This window comes from Parasteatoda tepidariorum, chromosome X1 (genome assembly GCF_043381705.1).
Source record: "Parasteatoda tepidariorum isolate YZ-2023 chromosome X1, CAS_Ptep_4.0, whole genome shotgun sequence".
Lineage (NCBI taxonomy): Eukaryota > Metazoa > Arthropoda > Arachnida > Araneae > Theridiidae > Parasteatoda > Parasteatoda tepidariorum.
Genome location: NC_092214.1, coordinates 46,709,134 through 46,729,796, shown reverse-complemented (window position 1 = coordinate 46,729,796; position 20,663 = coordinate 46,709,134).

Sequence of the window (20,663 nt, the reverse complement as noted above, 5' to 3'; positions counted from 1 at the left end):
AAGGCAAACCGATAATTTCCAGTGACTATGCTGATGATCGAACTGTATTTAACTCAAAATTTGCCTAAGGTCCTCAGATATCGCCGACTTTCTAGAGTCCAATCTAATTCGAGTTATAACGTCGCTTCAGGCAAGTTAAAATTTCACGTCCTTTGCAAGCAATATTCAAGATGAAATATGGAATATCTCTTGGAAGATTTCCCGCTTATCAATTATCTGGAAAAGTTGCGAAAAGATACTTGGAGAAAAAGAAAATACCAAGAGTTTTGTAATATAAAAATTGAGTATAGATTTGAATTCTAAAAATATTAGTAAAATGTTTTATGTCTATTATAATGTACTCTCCCTTATTTACAAAACGACTACAACAGTTAAAACGTATTAAAATTTTTAAACTGATTACTTGCCTATTTGTAATACAGATTATACTTATTAAAAATTATATAATTTAAATTCAAAACTTATATAAAGTTAACATTATTGTGATTTTTATTAAACTGTTTGTAAAAAGAAATAATGGGTGAATTTCGAGATAAGGATCTTTTGATTGAGGACTTTTTGAACGATCCAGTTTATAGTTTCAACACGACGTCATTATTTTTCATATAATATTATTTATTTCTATCAATATTATAATAAATCTGTAAAAAAAACTGCAGCAGAAAAATTTAAAATCTTAAAGAATAATAAAATTCATATTAAATAAAATTCATACTTTTTAGTAACTTAGGGAACATTCTTAGTGGCTTATTATTCCATTCTGTTTAAAATGTACCAATCAGATTCTTAATTTCTAAATGTATATTTCATATAAATTTTTTTCAAAACATTTTTATTCGACAAAAAATGTCGTTTGTTTATAATCACAGAGAAATATATAAGGCATTCCCACTCTCGTCTAAATGGTTTTAGCTCCACGCTACGGCAAAATTCTTAACTACAAATTAGATTGATGAATTGATGAGTTAATCGTTTTATTTTTGTTTTTTTTATTGTAATTTATAAAGTTCTTTATAATCGTTTGATCATTTGTTTTATTTTAGTTCTATTAAATGCTTAGATATTGATTTGTAAAGAATACCCTTTGTTAATGATGACGAAAATACATTTTGCAAAGTAAATTATGAATATATTAAATATTTTATAATTTGAATATTGTAATTTCTCATTATTTTTCTGGTTCTAAATTTATTTCAATGTTGAAAAACATACATTATTATATGAAAAACATGTATCATTACTCCTTTTAAACTAAAAAGTGAATTGCAAAAAATATTATTACTAGAAATTTTTTCCTTTTCTTTACTTATAAAAGAATTTATTATATATAAGGGATTGAAAAAAGCAATAAATAAAAATATGGCAAAAATGCTTTTTACAAAGTAAACTGAAAAGTAAAATAGAGAGTTTGGAGTTGATTAGAAATTTTTTTTTATGTTTCTACATAAATGCACAATATACAAAAATTTCAAAACGCATACATAATTTCAAGCAATCCAATCTTAATACAATAATTTGGTTGAAGTAAAATATAAAAACTCAACTATAAAATAATAAATCCCAAAGAATTATGATCATTCATGCTACAAATATGATCGTACAGAGATAAATAAAAATATGACAGAGACACACCCACACACTACATAATAAACCGTAGAATGCCAACTATCCACATCAAGTAACTTCTGTTTTCGTTAAGTGCTTCTAGAGAACGCTGTAAGCAGTTGGGCAAATAGAAACTTCAAGAAAAGCGTAGTGATGACGTCAGAGCGGATCATCCTTAAGTATAACAGTTCATATTTATAAAAAAAAAAGAGAAGTGTGTAATATCTCCAATCTTCTCTCAAGATTAAATCGTTTTCGTATGTCCAACATAGATAATAAGCTGAAAAATATACTGTCTATTGAATTTAATATACATTTGTTTGGTCACGATCTTTAAAACTTAAGAGGAAGTTCGAATAAAAAGAAATGAAAATAAATTATAACTGTCACAGTTTAGCAGGCAGAGAAATTAGACATCATTGGACAGTTCGTTCACCCATGCTTTTGTTTGATATCAGCCTTAATCCCTTCATTTAGTTTTGGAACCTATTAAATTGTTCCAAAATGCGATAGGTTTTATTATGTAAAGGAATCCTCGAGATAAATAAACAAAAATTCTAAATATTGTTATGAGAAAAAATTTAAAGTAAAAATATAATAACATGAAAAAAATAGTTTTTTATTACGCATATCTATATTGAAACAACATTTTTGTCAATTAATACAAGTTTTTTAAGCAACGACGCAGCACGGAAAGTTCTAAATAATCATTACAAGAACAATACATCTTAAAAAATTATGTTTTCTACTCTGAATAGCTATATCAACTATTAAAATTCTCAAACATCAATGATACAAATCCATTTTATTAAATCTATTTCGACACATTATGAATTATGAAAAAAGGTTCTGAAATACCATATTGTTGCACAGAAAAAAATTCTGGTAAAATTACCGTACTGTATGGTAATGCCATTTCTGTCAGAAAAAAGAAACCTAATTTTAGTTAATAAACCAATATTGAATAATAGCCAATATTAAAGCCATTTATTTGGTATGCTTCCGTTTATATGGTACCAATTTACCGGAAATTCTGATTTTTAAAATTGTACTTCTTATTACCACATATTTAGTAAAAAATCCCAAATTGAAATTTAACCGAATAAAGGGTTTTTATGCCACGCATAAAGATAAAGGTATATAAATTAACAATAAGGTATAAAGTTATAAACGTATGTATAAAGGTAAAGTTTCTAAATTTTACCACATGTACCATAATTTTATTACAAATTATAAAGCTATATTTTATTGCTAATTTTAAAATATCATTGCAAAGCGTTTCAGTAAATATTTTCGATATTTTTGGTGTTCTCAAAACGCCAGAAATACTGTAAATTGTGTCATATTCTGGTAGCTTAGGCCATACTTTTTTTCCTCAGTTTGGACAAATTTCCCAAATTGCTTAATCATTCATGAATAAGCAATTTTAATATGTTTTCAAACATATTAAAAAGTAATAAACTGTTACCATTTTTTCCATCTTCAGCTCCAGGATTGGATAAATTCTTTAAATAAATTGATTTGCACTATAAAAGATAAAAACAAACCTGTAATTGGAAGCTATTCACAAAATATGATTCCCAAAATGCTGGAATTTCATAAACGTTAAAATATTTTAAACAAAAAAACTATTTAAAATATCAATATCTTACAACTTTCAAGAAAATCTTTCCACTGCTTCATTGCACTTTAACAAATTCAATATCTTGGTTACGTGCATTTTTTCAAGCGGTAATGTTTGCTTATAGCTTTTAAAACATTAAAATTCACAATTGTAAGCTTCAAATCCTTCATTCAAACTTACTGCTGAAAAACATGTTTCATTCTTTTTAGAAAGCAATAAATGAATTCAAACTTAATGCAAAGTTAGTATTAGCAGTGTCACATAAAAAAAACTAATAAAATATTTTTGAAACACGCAATTCTGGGTATCGTGTTGTTAACATTGAAATTAATGAGAAAAGTTACATAATTCAGTAACTATTAAAATTAGTAGCTTCCATTTGATCATGTCATAGTATACAAGAAATAATATAATTATATAAAGGAAATCGATAGCTTTCGATGCTTAATATTATTGTCTGTCAAATAAACTAATTAACTTAAAGTAATATCTTAAGCTGATTAATCTTTCTAAGCATTTTCTTATAAGATGGGAAAGCAATTTCAATAATGACAACCTACAGTCTAAGAAAAAAAACCGATATAGCTTCGTTTTGATTTCATGCCTCATTGATCTTACCAAATGCTGCAGAACATATTAACCTTTGTTGACGTCTCAGCAAGTGAAGGGGTTTGCATTTAGTTCTAAGAATATATATTCAATACAACATTTAGCTTCTTATGTTTCTATTTCTTGTCATATAAAAATAAATTACTTACTTGTTGCTACACTTTTGATCAAAATGTATAATGTTATAAACCATCAATAGTGTTTCACATTTCTGTGTCTAAAATGCCTTTTTTCGAGATTAAACTATAAAAGTTGCATCATGCTCTTAATATATATTTTTAGAGTCTTTGTAAAATTAAAGATATACATTGGAGTTCTTAAACCAATATCCAAGTAAGGAAAGACAGTAACAACGTTATTCAAACGTGACAAATCAATAACGGGGAAAGCGATATTAAAAATATAAAAACCAGTTTGTTTATCGAGGAAAATTTAAAAGATTTGAAAAGCAACTTTCAGAAATACCTTAAAGTTTGCTCCGACCTTACCAAATAATAATTTGTCAGATTGTAATATATTTTTTTTCGCATTCAAATATTAATTAGTTGCCTTTAATGGGAATACATTGAATCAACAAGGATTCTGAAATATTATAGGTAACTGGTTGTGAATACGGAAAACTCTGTAAATTAAAGGATCCTCACATAGTGTCAAGTAAAAGTTTCTGAAGTATTGCTAAATTTTTACTTGAAAGCTGAAACTAGGTATAATCTTTTGACCCATTAACTCTTTCTTTATTTTTTATATTAATCTGAAACATAGTTCCTTTGCACAACAGAAAAGCTTCTCATCAAATAAGTTCTTCTCTAACTATTAAGCCCGTTAATAAAGGGTTAATTCAATCACACAAAAAAATTCATTTGTTTTAAATGTTCATGCTGAAATATAGCATTTCAATCCGACGTCAATGGGTTGTCTGATATATTTTCCATTGTAACGTTTCTATAATGAAAGAAAAAAACTTTATAATAATGAGGATAAATCTCAATATAATGACGTAACAATAATAAATTTTACTGATGCATAAAACACTTAAAATATTACCTTAAATCTAAATATTATATTGAATATAAATAATATATTACTTTTCCTAAATAATGTATAAACATTTTTAAATAATGGGTTTTGCACTCGCCATTTGAGGAGATTTAAGCAAATGTTAATGTAACGATCTATCAAAAGGAGTTGTAAATGTCCTGATGATAAAAATAAACAGCCTCTCTTAAAGTAACATATTGGTTTGTACTGAAATTAAATTATCATTAATTAATTAAATTATTTAAAAATTCTTGAAGCTACCCAATTGTTTTCTTCGTTCAATAAACTAATTGCTAACGTTTTCTTATCAAATTATTCGAGTTAAGTTTTTTTCTTTCATTTCCAGAATATTTCGAAAATTTTTTTTGAATTGAAATTATAAATTACTTATTTTATGAATAATTTCTGAAGAGTCCAAAAATAGAGTTAAACCTCCCTATTTGAGGGAGTTTTAATCCTATCTGAAGGTGGTTTGAAGAAGGTGGTCTTTATAAAAAAGGTCTGACCAACAGTAATTAAAAGAACTTAAACAGGAATAATCAAATGCCTACAGAAATGTCAGAAACAATAATTGCATCTAAACAAAAATCAAATATAGCTGATGAGAAATTACTCAGCTTTAAATAATTAACCGAACTTAATTTTTTGTTTGTTTCCAGGCCTTCTTAAAATGTTGAGAAGTTTTCCTTACTTATTTTTTATGTAGTACTTCAGTTTCCTCATTAGCAGGGAAATCTGACAAAATCCGTGACTTGGTATAAGGGGTCGAATCTGCCATAAAAACCACTTTGCAAAAAAAGAAGTAAATAAATAAAAAAATTATATTAAGTTAGAAAGTTAACGTAAGCTTTAAGTTACTCTCTTAATGTGTTAGCAAAAAAGCATCAAATCCAGTCTTTTTTTTTGATACATATGTTAGTGACATGTGACACAGAAGAAAAAATTGCCAAGATAATGAAAACAAAAATACTTTTAAGGATAAAAATGATATAACTGATGATATTTCCTTAAACTTAGAACCTTCATATAGCTGATGGACAGAAACAAAGTGTGATAATCTTATTTTTTCTCTTTCCTTCAATCTCTGAATTATAATCATATTTATATTTAGTTAATATGTCATAAACATATAGATAGTTTGTTGAAACATTTAATTGGAATAAAAAATAACAGAAAGACGTATCAAGTTCTACATTGTGAAGGGTTTAAACAGTAGTTATTGGAAGTAATGAAATTTTAAAATCTCACTAGAAAATTTCGTTCTCTTCCGTTCTCTTAATATATTAGCAAAACTCTCAAAATGATATCTTTTTTTCTACATATGTTAATGGCATATGGCTGAAAATAAAAAAAATGCAAAGTTAAAAAATACATTTAAATATAAAAATGATATTACTAGTGACTTTGCTTTGAATTTAAGAACCTTCATATGGCTCATAGACGGAAACCCAATTTTTCTCTCGTTTCCTTTAATCCCCGAATTATAATAATACTATAATCGAATATTTATATTTCATTAATAAGTCAGAAATATATGATTAGTTTGTTGAAGGGTTTGATTTAAATAAAAAAGAAATAATTATTAAATTCTATATTGTGATAGTTTTCAACGGTAGTTATTGTAAGCAATGAAATTTCGAAGTTACACTCGAAATTTTTTTTCTCCTCCACTGTGATAACCTTTTTAACCAATTTTATCAATTTCAACAAGATTTTTTTCTTAACTTTTTCTCTTATTTTATTTCCAGAAACTTAGAGCACAAAAAAATATGTTTTGTTAAAAGTTTTCAAGATAACAGAATCAAAGCGAAGTTCCATAATTTAACAATGCCATCCAATGACCACAAGTCTTAGTAGTAACAGTTGTAATTAATATGAAGATATTTAAAGATAATAACTAAAATACAACTTGCAACATAATTATAATTACATTAAATTATCACGTTTCTGATAATGAAGAGAAATGAAACTTATAACTTCACTGTAACTACGAAATACAAAAAATTATATAAATAGTAAATACAGCTTGGTAGCTGTATCTTAAAAACTTGACATTCACTTAATTTAAAATGTGTCGATTCCTGTAAGACCTACGTGAGCCTTATAGAAAAGAATATATTTGAATAAACTTCCAAATTATAAATTAAGAAGCAGCGTTTTAAAATTTGTTAGTTCTTTTATTATTATTTTCTGGTTATATCTTCTAGATTTTTTTTTAATCTAAAGAAATTCTAAGGCATTATGATCTCATTTTCATACGATGCTTTCAGCTATCTTGAAGAGGCACAAAAGTGTTTTATGTATAGTGAATTTTCTCTTCATGCGAAGTGTTTCTTCTCAGATACAAAATACGCGAGAAAATTTTTTTTTCTTCACTTTCAGATTCTCGAAGATAAAAAAAGCAACGTTTAAACTACTTCAGAAGATAAATCAAACTTCACACAAAATTATTCTTGATAAATTTGATGGTTATTTAAAATCTGCTTCAAAAATAAATTTAAAAATACCAAAACAAATTTTAATAGTATAAGGCTCTTAAGCTGTTATTTTTAAACGAAATATAATTAATTCCTTATTAATCCCCATTTAATTTTGTTATTTAAAAGGATTTAAATTGTATTGTCATTTCTGAATTATTCTTTAAACTATCAATTTCTTAAAAATTTGTTTTTATTTTATTATATGAATAGCGAGAGTTTTATTTTGTCTTTTTTAAATAATTTTTTTATCTATTTTGTCTTGAAATCGGAAGTAAATTTTAAACATAAGCCATTTTCTAAATAAATTGAGTCAAATCTACCCACCAAAAAAGATTCTGAAAAACCCTTAGATGGAACATTTCAACGGAAATTACATATCATGAAAACCTATAATACAATTCTATGATAGATTCAAGCATTTTGGTGAAAGTGACTTCTTTTATGTCACTAACGTACTTAAAAGATATAACTTTTAGAGCATCTGACTTTGCTAGTTTTCAACTTTCTCTTTTATTTGTTGTAGCCCTTTATACCCTTTAAGCCTATACTCTTATATCATCTTCTATTCTACCAGGCTTTTAAATTATCTTATACTTAACTGCATAATTCCGCTGAATAATGAGAACACGTGTCTTAAACAATTTTTGCAATCTCACTGAAAAATTTAAAAAATATTATATTTATGCTTGTTTGAGTTCCTTGAAAAAATGTGGTCTCAATTCAGAGACCCCAAAATTAAAACAAAAGTTTAAAAAATCCTTTTTTTTTTTATTATTTCCGTAATTTAGAATATAAAATCACATACTCATCTTTCAATGGCTCAATTTATAGCATACAAAGGACATTAAAATTTTTATGTTTATTCCCTAATCGTTGCTTATTTAAACCAAATATTTTGCTGTTATGTTGATTTATAGAATTTTAACCATTTCACGAAAGCTATACTGAGGAAAAAGTGTGATCAAAACTACCACAATATGGTACAATTCACCATATTTCTGGCTCTATGGGAACACCAAAATGCATGATAATTTTTACCCAAGCTCTTTAATAATGATTTCGGTAAAATTAGCTATAAAATATTGTTTTACAATATGAAATATTGTTGTACAATATGAAATATAGTTTTAAAAACCGGATGTTCGTCAAAATGTTCATTAAACCGTTACTATATGAAGGTAAAAATTACCAGACGATTGGTTTAAATACCGTATATTTTGGTTTTTATTACCATAATTATGGTTCTTTTACCAGAATTGTTTTTACCATATACTACGGTAATTTTACCAGAATTTTTTTCTCCATGTATAACGAAGAAAATGCTGAACCTGCGTTTGAAAGCCATGATTATAATATTTTAAGATGCAAGAAAAACATGAGGAGATTAAAAGACAATAAATTTTTTAATAAAATTGATTATTTTTCTTATTAATGGTAAATCTCCAACAAAGCTTTCCCTTAGTTTTAAAACTATCTTAAGCGCAATAACCTTCAACATATTTAACTCATAGGCCTAACAGACTTTTGAAGATTTGCCTGAGTTCTTCTTTTTGCTCGTTTTTGGTCTTTAGACTTCCAGCTTTTAATTTTCATCTCTTTCAGGTCATCTTCAACATCCTTCAAACCATCTTATCCTTAATCATCATCTCGATTTACAGTCATTAATTGTAAACCACTTTCACAGCCTTATTGTCACTCATCAGTTGAATGTGTCCCATCCTCTTCCATCTCCTTATTTTTATATTTGTGACAATATTAATATTTCTTTACTCTCTATAACTCAATACACATTGCGCTTTTTAATCTGAAAACTGAGTGATTAATTTTAACAATAATTAAAAAAATACTTGGAATACAGGAATTTATTTATCTCTATATAGGAATAATTACTATAGCTTATTGATTTCCTGCACACTTTTAAATGTCTGGTTATTAATGCATGTTATATGGGTGTTTCGTAATCACTGCATTTAATATATACTTTTAAAATTCTCCTTATAAACGAAGCCTTTTGAGCTCGAAGATGAGGATTTGTAAATTAGTATTTAAGAAGGGCCAAAATAAAGTTGTATCAAAATTGGAAAGAGTTATAATGGAGAATTATGTGCTAGAGAGTGGATTTAAAATAAACAGAACTAGTTTAGTTAGAGGATGACATAGAAATGCCGTTTTCTTAACTGCCATCCTTTTAAATGTCCCTTTCTGTTTCAAGCGATAAATAAACTATTAGTGGGGATTTTAATTCTCTTGCGCTGTGATCAATCTCGATAATGCTTTTCCTAATTTTGATAAAAATTTTCAAATTTAAATCGTATTTTACCTGCCCTGCGCAGTTATAACAGCTTTATTTTTACTATGATATTAAAAGTAAAATTTTGAAACAACTTGTATGCTTCGTTTAATTTCTGATAAATTGAGGGACATGATAGCTTAATTAGTTTGTGGGAAATCGAAAATTTTCAAACTGATCAATTAGACATTGACTAAAAAAAATTCCGTTTTACTTAAGCATGATTATATCGATTATCAATGTCTGTAATTCTAAACAGTTCAACGTTTGGAACGTACTTGATATGAGTCATTGACTAAAAAAATGTCGTGCTTAACAAATTACTTTAAAAAGAAGAATATTGCTTTGTAATTTTACATTCCTTCCATGTGAAATTTAGAGCAAAATTTTTAATCCTGAATCAGGGTTAATACCTTAGCCTGTGCTTAGTATTGTTATTAGAATGACATATTATTGTTAATGAGCATAAAGCTGAGATATTAATTTTCTTTTCATTTCTAGTGCTTTCTATGAATACACTAAAAAAAATATATAATCAAAACTACCAGAAGGGTCCAAAGTTTATCGTGTTTATGCCTCTACGGGAGCACAAAAAAGCTCGGTAATTTTTATAGATACGCTTTAATAATGATTTTGGTAAAATCAACAATAAAAAATATGGTTTTTTAATGTTCAATAAAATTCGACAAATGCGATAAAAATTTAGTTATTTTAAAATTACTTTTTGGTTTAATACTTTTTTACAAATTCTTATTTTTACATGTTCTAAATATAATAACTCTTCTGTGGTAATAAGAATTATAATTTTAAAAAACCAGAGTTTTCGGTAAGCAGCTGCCATGTGAACAAAAAAATTCCCAAATGACGGATTTAAATACCGCGTATTTTGGCTTTATTGGCCAGAAATGTTTTTTTGCCTGTAATTTAATTACCACGCGATATATTAATTTTACCAGAATTTTTTTCTCCGGGCAGTTTTACGTCTTAACTGCATAACTATAATCCATAACTAAATTATTTATTTAAACTTCTAAGCGATTTCTAATGCAAACAATGTTAGAAAGGCTCGTAAGCCTTTATATTCCACACCATAAAAACTCATTATGGGACTTGATAAATGTAAGAATAAATTGCATTTATAGAAAAATCAAATCCAACATCTTAAGCTCAAGGGTACTGAAAAAGTCTTAGAAACTTGCTCGTTTGGTAAGGAAAAAATAGGTGTGCTTAGTCTTTGTTCGTGTAGTGCCACCCTTGAGATACTAACGAGCAAAATAATGTGATTACGGAGAGTTGATAATGTGTGAAACTCAACATTCTTGTTTCTTCTGGTTAATTACAGAAAAGACATCGGGACCTCCTGGGGTATTACTTATTCGCATGTCTTGCTTTTTGGCCCTCTGGGTATGATCAGGTGGTCTTTGTAACACTTTTTTTAGAGAGATCAGGTGTCTAGAATTACTTTTCTACTTGCAGATCTATAGAATATGTACCTCTTTTTCATTACTGAATAAATAAAAATTACCAATGGTGTCGTAACGGAAGCGAGGATCGTAGGCATGAATTTTTTCTTAATTATGTAACAAACTGTATAAGAAGTGCATAAAAATTATGTAATTTAAATGGGATAGGAATTTTAGATAGAATGAGCATCATTTTAGGTTTAAATACTAAAAGTGAAGGTTAAGATTACTGAATTTGCTTAGTATTTTTTAAACTAATATTGTGCAACCATGCCGAAACTGTTTTTATATGGCGATTTTAAATACAACAAGATTGAAAACTGAACCAAAAAAAGAAAGTAAAATAAATATCTTGATATATAATTAGGAGCCTGTATATATTTCCGATAGATTAGTTTAGTTTAATATTTATTGAAAATATTTTTGACTCATCCATAACTCTAAATGTTCCATTCATAGATTTTTTGTTCTCCTTTCTTGAATATAAACTAATTTAATACACGAACCTGTGACCCTTGACTCTCATTCAAAAAATCAAGTATTCCTTCTGTCAAATATATGTACTTCTACTTAGCATCAGTATATAATCTTCATCTGACTTTCTTTTGTTTCTTAAATAGCACTTTTTCTTGGGGCAATCGGGGGTATGGGTTTTTGCGGTATCTTACCGTCAAAGGCAGAAACTTCTCCCGCACAGACAGCATGATAATACTCTTTTGATAACACTATCTTCTCGGTTAGTGTTTCCAATTCCATTTTCTTTCCTTTGTGGACATTTTTTCTTTTGTGATGAATTTAGCTACAGTTATGGATTATTCCTGCTAAAATGTTTTTATCGAATTCATGTCAGGTAATAATAATGATAATAAAAATAATATATATATGTATATATATATATATNCTGCAGTTGTCACTGCAATTAAATAGGTAGATAAATCTTAGTATTTTTTGCTGTTTCTCTTCATAAAAAGCAGACATTAAAGGAAGAAATCCATCCAACGATAGTAGTTTATCATCGAGTCATAGGCTTCTCCTGAACATGGGCTTATTATGAAATATTTAACTATGTTTTTTTTTGTGTTTTAGTGAAATAGTTTTACTGTTAAAGGTTGGACAAAACTAATTTTTTTTAAACTTAAGTGTAGCACCAATAATCTGGTTCTCTATAGTGGAAAAATAACTGCTAATTTAGGATGCTTTTGTAGTTTAGTAGTTTTGTTGTTTGGTAGTTTTTGTAGTTCTGTAGTCTCTCATAAGAAAGGAAGCATTTAGATATAAATAAGTGTTTAGATCCAAAAGCAAAAGGTTTTAAAAAATATGTAAATGTTGCTATTGGGAGCTTTTTGAAATCTAAAAAAAATATTCAGGATTACTCCTCTCTTTATTATTAATGCATAACAATATGAACTCACATTTCAACAATAATCATACCCCCAAAGCTCCAAATCAAAAATAAATAAATAAAAAAGAGTTACACTTTAACCCCAATCACATTTAATCGTAATCTGCCATTAAAAATGTTACAGTAACTTAAGATTGAACCATGGATTTGATGAAAACAATTTAAGCTTAATTGGAAGCATTTTAAATTAAATTGTAAAGATGATAAAAACAGTTGAGATCTTCTTGCACACCATCGCTTTTACTAGTTTCTCGGTGAACTGTTTATTCACTATTTTTAACAGTGCACTGTTAATGTTATCGTCATTATTCAATAATATAAACAGTTTTTCTGTCCCTCTTTTCAATTCATTTCCTCATAAAAAACAACTCAAATAAATGATTATGAATTAATAATTTTTATAAATAAATAAATCCTATCTAAACTTCTCTTATATTGGAAATACTATTTTTTTGTCGTATGCCTATTTAAGCAGTGGGGGTGCGATTGCTCCTGTTTTTCAGTGGCGCCATCTATGGCCAGGAATTCGACTTCTGCCGGGCCATTCACACAACCACAACCCGCTTATAGGGCGGGTCACATCCACACACATTCACACACAAAGGAGAAAGGACATAGAACACGCAGAGAGAGAAAGAAACACCCATGCCTTGCCCGGGATTCGAACCCAGGACCTTTCTGATGCAAGGATAGTTCCCTGCCCCCTACACAGGCCGGTTGGCTGGAAATACTATATTAAAGGCATTAAAATTTCCGTTCTCACGTGTAGTATATTACTTTTAATATCTTAAAATACTTTTCTCAGGCATTCACTCTCAAATACCAGCATAATCCTATCTAAATGCTTATATAACCACCTAATGTGATAAAGGTTAACATAGAAACCACTCAAAGAAGATAATTATTTTAGGCTTATACAATGAAGGAAAAAATCTCAACACCGACAAGGAGCTGTGCTAATTGAACTAAATTTGGTAGGCTTGTTTATACTAAAATATGTCTATTCAAATTTCGCGTTCGACGCATAAGTTTGGAAGCTACTGCTCCACTGTGAACATACAAATGAGGGTTGCTAATACGTGTTCTACAGTTTCTAAATGTTATTTTTTGCTAAATTTTGACATAGCGAACTGTTGTTAGTCCAGAATGCCTTTAAGAAGACGAAGAAGCCATTATCAACATCTCACCGACTTCGAACGTAGCTGTGTTAGGGCTGTGAGAATGTGGATTTGTGGATTTTCTTTCCGCGATCTTGCAGAAAGACTGGGAAGAAATGCATCTACCGCGCTGTGCATGATTGTTGGCGGGAGTGGTCACACAAGGGTTCAAGATGCTTCGGCCACTTGGTACTACTCAGAGGAAAGACGCGTATGGCTGTGGTGCACCGCAAATTGGAGCATCGTAAATTGGAGCTGCAGTTGTCACTGCAATGACACACCGAACTGTTACAAATCGACTACTGCAAGTACAGCTCCGTACGAGATTCCCTGTAGCTTGCATTCCACTCACTCCAAAACTTTTCCGTTTACAACGTCAATGGTGTCGAGTTGCAGCTCATTACAGGACAGAGTGGAGATCTATCGTGTTTTCTGATGAAAGTTGGTTCTGTTAAGGTGCCAACGATAGCCGTATATTGGTTAGAAGGATGCCAGGTGAGCTCCTGGAACCGACCTGTCTCGTCCCTAAACACGCTGGACCTAGACCAAGAGTTATTGTCTAGGGAGCAATTTCCTATGACAGCAAGAGCACTCTCGCGGTTATTTCACTTACCATGACTGAAAATTTGTACGTCAACCTGGTGATTCAACTTGTTTTGTTGCTATTCATGAGCAGCATACAAGGGGGCATTTTTTAACAGGATAAAGATTGCTCTCATACTGCTATCTTAACCCAATATGCTCTAAAGAATGTCGACATATTGCTTTGGCCTGCTAGATCATCAGATCTTTCATCAATCGAGCACGTATGGGAATCATTGGACGACAACTTCGAAGTCATCCACAACTAGCATTAAATATCCCCGTATTAACTGACCAAGTGCAGCAGGCATGGAACTCCATCCCACAAAATGGCATGTGGCATCTGTATGAGACAATGCATGTCCGTTAGCATGCTTGAATTCAAAATTCTGGTGATTACACAGGTTATTAATGTACCAATATTTCCCGTTTGAAATGGTTTTTCTCCTTATTACATTAACCTGTAATCTTCAAACTTGAATTAATTAAATATGTTGCTAAGGCAAACGCATTCCTAAAATTTCATTACCCTACAATAATTTCTTCTGGTTTTGGGATTTTTTCCCATCAGTTTATAAGGTTAACTTTCAGCCTCAAATTTTAAATGACCCAAATCCAAATTAATAAATCGAAAAATAGAGCCGTAAACAAAATTATAGAATCTGACATATTTATTATATATCATTTAATACTTTAATATATATTACATATTTATAAATTTATAATGTAATTTAATACTTTCAAAAATATCTTAAATACTAAAAACATTCAAGATGTGTTTTCTAGTTTTATGTATTTATTTGAAAATTTAGAGCTAAATTTAATTGTACAAAACAGAAAAACAAAAGGGCAGTTCATAATCGATTTCGAAAAATAAAAGAATATTCTCAATCTTAATTAAATTTAGATTGAATCTCCAGCCTTTACAAGGAAAGTTATTTGCATTGAAAAACAGTATTTTGTCTATCGTGCGTGGTAATAAACGATGAATTTGGGGGACACTGAAGATTAAAAACGAATAATCACAGGTATAAGAAAAAATGCTTAGAAATTCCAGTTTTTCCCGCCTTTATTGAAACGCTCATTGAATTATTCATGACTTTCAATCAAATCACCGCAAAAAAAAGTTTTTATTATGTTATTTTACGGCATTTAACTAGAATTTATAAATTTAATCTTAGGCCTCGATTTTTTGTTATTCATTCATATTTCTTTTGACAATAATGATGATGTTAAAACTCAATCGTTTGCAATGCAGTTTTAAAAAATTAATTTCATATTTTCTTCTTTACAGAAAAACTTTCAACCCTCATATTTGTGATTCCTCATTGAATTTAAAAATTAAATATAACATTATTTAAACTTAAATATTAAATATTTGCTTAAGATTTTTTAAATTTTATGTGAAAGTTTTAGAGACTGTAATGTTAATGCTTTATAATAAGATTGTTGTTTTGTTTTACATCAATTAGAGCTCAAAAATATTTTGCAAAATAAAAATTTTAATTAAAAATGAAAAAGAAATTAAAAGATCAGTTGTTTTATCAAAATTGAAGTGACTTAAATTTGATTTCAGGTTATAGTCATTTTTTACTTATTAGATGTTCTTGTATTTTTTGCTTAGAACTCTTTTTAATGTTATTACCAAATACATGACTCTTTAAGTTATGTGGTACCAAATACGTAATTTTCTCAACGTAAAGGTATATAGTAGAATTGCAATTCAAACGTGATAACATGAAATGAATATTTGTTTTAGTTCGCAAGGTTTAACTTTTTATAGTCACACGGATCGAAATGCGTATCTTTTTACATCATACGACGAATTATTTACTTTTGCATTTTATTTTTTTACCTTTTTGACATTTATAATCAATATAACTTTTATTTCACTTTTTGTATCTGCACTATTGGCCATTAAAATTTCTACAACAGGAAAGAATGCAAATAACAGAATGATATTTCTTGGACACATACATTATAGTTGGAAGAACAAGTTATTAAAGTTTCAGAATGTTTGGATGCATAGATCCTGAGGAATCAGTACTCAGAGCAGCCTGCCCTGGCAGCAATAATAGCAGTTATTCTCCTGGGCATTGAGTCAAACAGAGATTGGATAAAATAGACCGGTACAGCATTCCATGGAGTTTCAACATTATGCCACAATTCATAGACCGTAGTGACTGACGAGTTTCGGCGTGCCAGTCGTTCAGCAACCATTGATCAGACGTTTTCAATTGGTGAGAAATCAGAAGAGCGTGCTGTTCAGGACAACAGGACAACAGGCGAACATGTTCTATGTCGAGGAAGGACGGGAAAGTGCGGGCAGCATGCGGTCGTGCATTGGCTTGCCGAAACATAGCCCTAACATAGCAACTAGCCCTAACATATCAGAAATGTAACGACTGCTGTTCAAAGTGCCGGAAATGCGAACAAGAGGTGATCGAGACGTGCATACAATGGCACCTCATACCATTACTCCAGGTGATAGGCCAGTCGATGTCGAATGCAAGCTGCCAATGGGCGTTCTCCACGATGTCGCCAAACACGGATGCTGCCACCATGATGCTGCATGCAGAACCTGGATTCGTCTGAAAAGACGACGTCATGCCATTCCTGCGTCCAGGTTGATCTTTGATTACACCATTGGAGGCGCTCCTGCCTGTGATGGTGCGTGAAGGGTCGCCGTGCTGCTAGCCCATGCTGCTGCAAACGTTGTCGAATTGTTCGTGCAGACACTTGTTCTCCTGCAAATGACCTCATTTGTTGACTCAGGGTTCGTGACGCAGCTGTACGATCTCTTAATGCCATGAGGATAACATGCGTGTCTTCTCGGCTGTAAAAGATGGAGAGCCTTAGATCCATCACTTCATTCCGTATGACCGCCATGAAAGCATCGATTTCATATTCTGCTAACAGTCATGGGATCTCGACAAACGCGAGCAGCAATATTTCGGTATGATAAACCGCAATCCCGGTCTACCACAATTCGACCTCGATCAAACTTAGACAAGTGCTGGTTAGGTATTTCTCCTTCTTACACGAGGCATAACAAATACTTTCTTACCCAAGAACAACGCTCAAATTCTATTTCTGTATGAGAAACTTACTGTCAAATCTCTTCTTTTATATATATATTGTAAGTGTCGCTACCGTCACCTGATTCGCATGAATGCGCTGATAAGCTAATCAGTTGCATTCCACAACATACTTTCCTCCGTCTTGCAAATTCATGATGCGTTGCCCTCCTGGAGTAGCAATTTTAATGGCCAGTAGTGTATTTACTTAAAAACACAATCTACACTATCTAGCGTAACCACTCATGATGGTGATACTTCGGGTAGGAGAAACCCACCGGCATGGCAGCAAATGCTGCAGATTATTACAACATCTGCTAATCCTTTTCTCCTTAAGATTATTTTTATTTATAAAAAAAGCAAACAAATAAATAGAGAAAAATTGTCAAAACTTCTTTTTAAAACTTCCTCAAACCGCAAAGAACAAAAGTAGCGATTTTTTTCTGCTACTTGATTGTAGACGTAACTGCAAAAGATTTTATTCCATTTTTTAGTATCACTGAATAGAATTCAATTTAAATTAAGACTCCATGAAGTTTTATGCATAAATTATAATTACTATATTTTCTTTTTTGCCACATATATGTTGAAGTATGTTTTGCTACATGCATGTTGAAGTAAAAGAAAATAAAGAAAAACACGAATAAAGCACAAATTAGAGTACAAAAATGGGCATATTATAGTTTCAATTCAATAAACAGCAGCCTTCTTCAGTATCTGAACACCAAAAATGCTTACACACTGAGGAAGATTCTTGTTTATAGAACCGAAATTACAGTATGTTTATTTTTGTGCATTCATTTCTGCTTTATTAAGGATTTTTTTTTGCTTTTGTCTTCATGGCACAAAATACACCCTATTCTTTTTAGACATGTGTGTCAGTTGAAGATTTGGGATAATGGAAAAATTCGGTTTAACGAAGATAGTGCTCCGTACTCCGTACATTTTGCTACCGGGGTGACGCTTTTGATATAAAAATCCTGTTAGTTACTCCATAGACGCAATTACATTTAACACACAACGTCTGCAAGGATACGTTTATATAGCAACCAAACTTTAGTTTCAGTTTCTTTCTTTTCCATGAACGTCTCTTTGAAAATCAAATACTTTTGTGCTTTCAAAATAAATTGCTGCCATTGACAATGAGTCATTTTGATTTTGCAAAATTTTCAAGTAAACTATTAAGGCCCTTATCTCTTTTGACGTTGTTACTCATAAAATGTGAAACATATTGCATGAAAGAAGAGTGACTCGACTCCCTAAATGCTTATCCTATGTAGTTGTTGTCTATGGTAAAAAAATAATGAAATATAGTCATTGTGCAAAAATTGTGGTTTAATCATGGGTAACGACTTGAAGTCAATCGAGCTTGAGATGTTAGGGTACCAACTTGTCTGGGAAACAAAGACAACTTGAGCCTAATGTTGTCCATATTGTCACAATCGTGCCGTGGGTCACGAACTAGTGAATCCTTAACAACCATAACAAACTTCGCCCACTGAGAGCTGTTGCAGGAGTGTTTTACTTTACAATATGGATTTCTTCGTATTAAAAATCAAAAGACCCATTAAGGAAAATCAACTCAAAATGTGATTACAATTACACTGGATAAAATTCCGGATCGGATCAGGGCATAAAGTACCTTCACTTTGGGTGCATCATCCGTAAAATCCATTTTACCGAAAAATTCATTTTTACCGTAAAATATTATACTGTAATTTTTACAGCACTATTTATTTAATTACAGTGATTCAGTGAATTTACTGTTATTAATGCAAAAGTACAGTATATCAGATTTTTGCTCCATAATATGCTCCGGAAAAAAATTTTACTATAAAAAGTACCGGTACTCTGAGTGCCGGTACTTTTTATCATAATTTGATTCAGATTTTTTAAAGTGTAAAGATATAAACTATCAGAGTTGTATAAGCTATTCATTAAAGCTTTAAACTATTTGGTTTATATAAGTTTTGATGTTATGGAACTAAAAAAAGGGCTTTTTTTACTATAATTTCTAAAAATCAAGCAAACTATTACAAGATTTCTTCAACCCACATCCGTAATAACTTTCTCCTTCAGATATACTACTAGAAATTCAACTTTTCCTTTAGGAATCTCATAAAAGACCAGTCAACGAATATGCTTTTGTAAGCATTGAGAGTGATTTTTCACCCTGAAGTCATTTGTGTGTGACAACTTTAAAGTCTTTGGTTACTTTAAAATAAGAAAGATTCTTTTATGTCATCAGATTTTGTATTTACCATAGGGGTCAGAGTATTTCAGCTCAAAAAGAACTTTCTCGTTTAAAAATTCTAGAATCACATTCTATCTAAAACATAGAGATGGTTATTAATACAAGTAACAGGCTCATACGTTAATTATGCATTGAAAGCAATAGGCATTATATTTAAAATTTGTAACAATCCCATTATTTATTTGTATCTTAAATTAATCTGCTTTTCAAATATTTAATTTTGTACTTATAAATTGTCTCATTTTTCACGCACTTGCCTGTTATTAATATTTGAATGTTTACTAATATTTTAATGCTTGTTATTAATATTTTAATGTAATATTATTATATTTTAATGTTTAATATTAATATTTACTCAAAAGATTTGATTAATCGTTGAAACATCGGTGACTTGAGCCGTAATCTCAATAAAAAATTTTGTAAAACTAAATAAGATAATCAATTGTAATAAATTTACGTTAAAATTGAACAGCTGTACCGTGTAAACAAATTTAAACACAGGTATTGTATTAGCCACAGGTATTTATTTGAAATATGAGGCTTTTTGGAAAGTATTGATAAAATGCTGCTTTCTCACTTAAAAAATATAACTGATTGAATGTACATTACAAATTACTTATTAGTACTTTTCTTATTGTTCAAAAAAGTTGTCGCCATTGTCAACACATTTGTTCAGTCTGGGTACATGGTTTTGTTTTCCACAGTCATAGAACCTTGCCCCCTGTTTTTAGAACCACATTTCAACTTCAGTTACGATTTCACCATCATCGTGAAAGTCTTGCCCTGGAAGATGTTTTTTTCAGGTAAATAAATAAGTGAAAGTCGTTGAGTGCAGGGTCCTGGCTGCATGGTGAATAATCTAAAATTCTCCATTTGAAACTTTTGAGTAGTGCTTTTGTTTGAAACGCTGTATAAGGATGAGAGTTGTCACGCAACAAATAAATTATGCTTGTCAGATAGCTCCTGCTTTTGTTCTGAATTTTAGGCCCTTTGTATACTTTTTTTCACGACGTTTTGCAAACGTAACCTTTTGGATGAAGAGAACGAATTACGGAACACATTTCACATCGGGCGGGATTCTG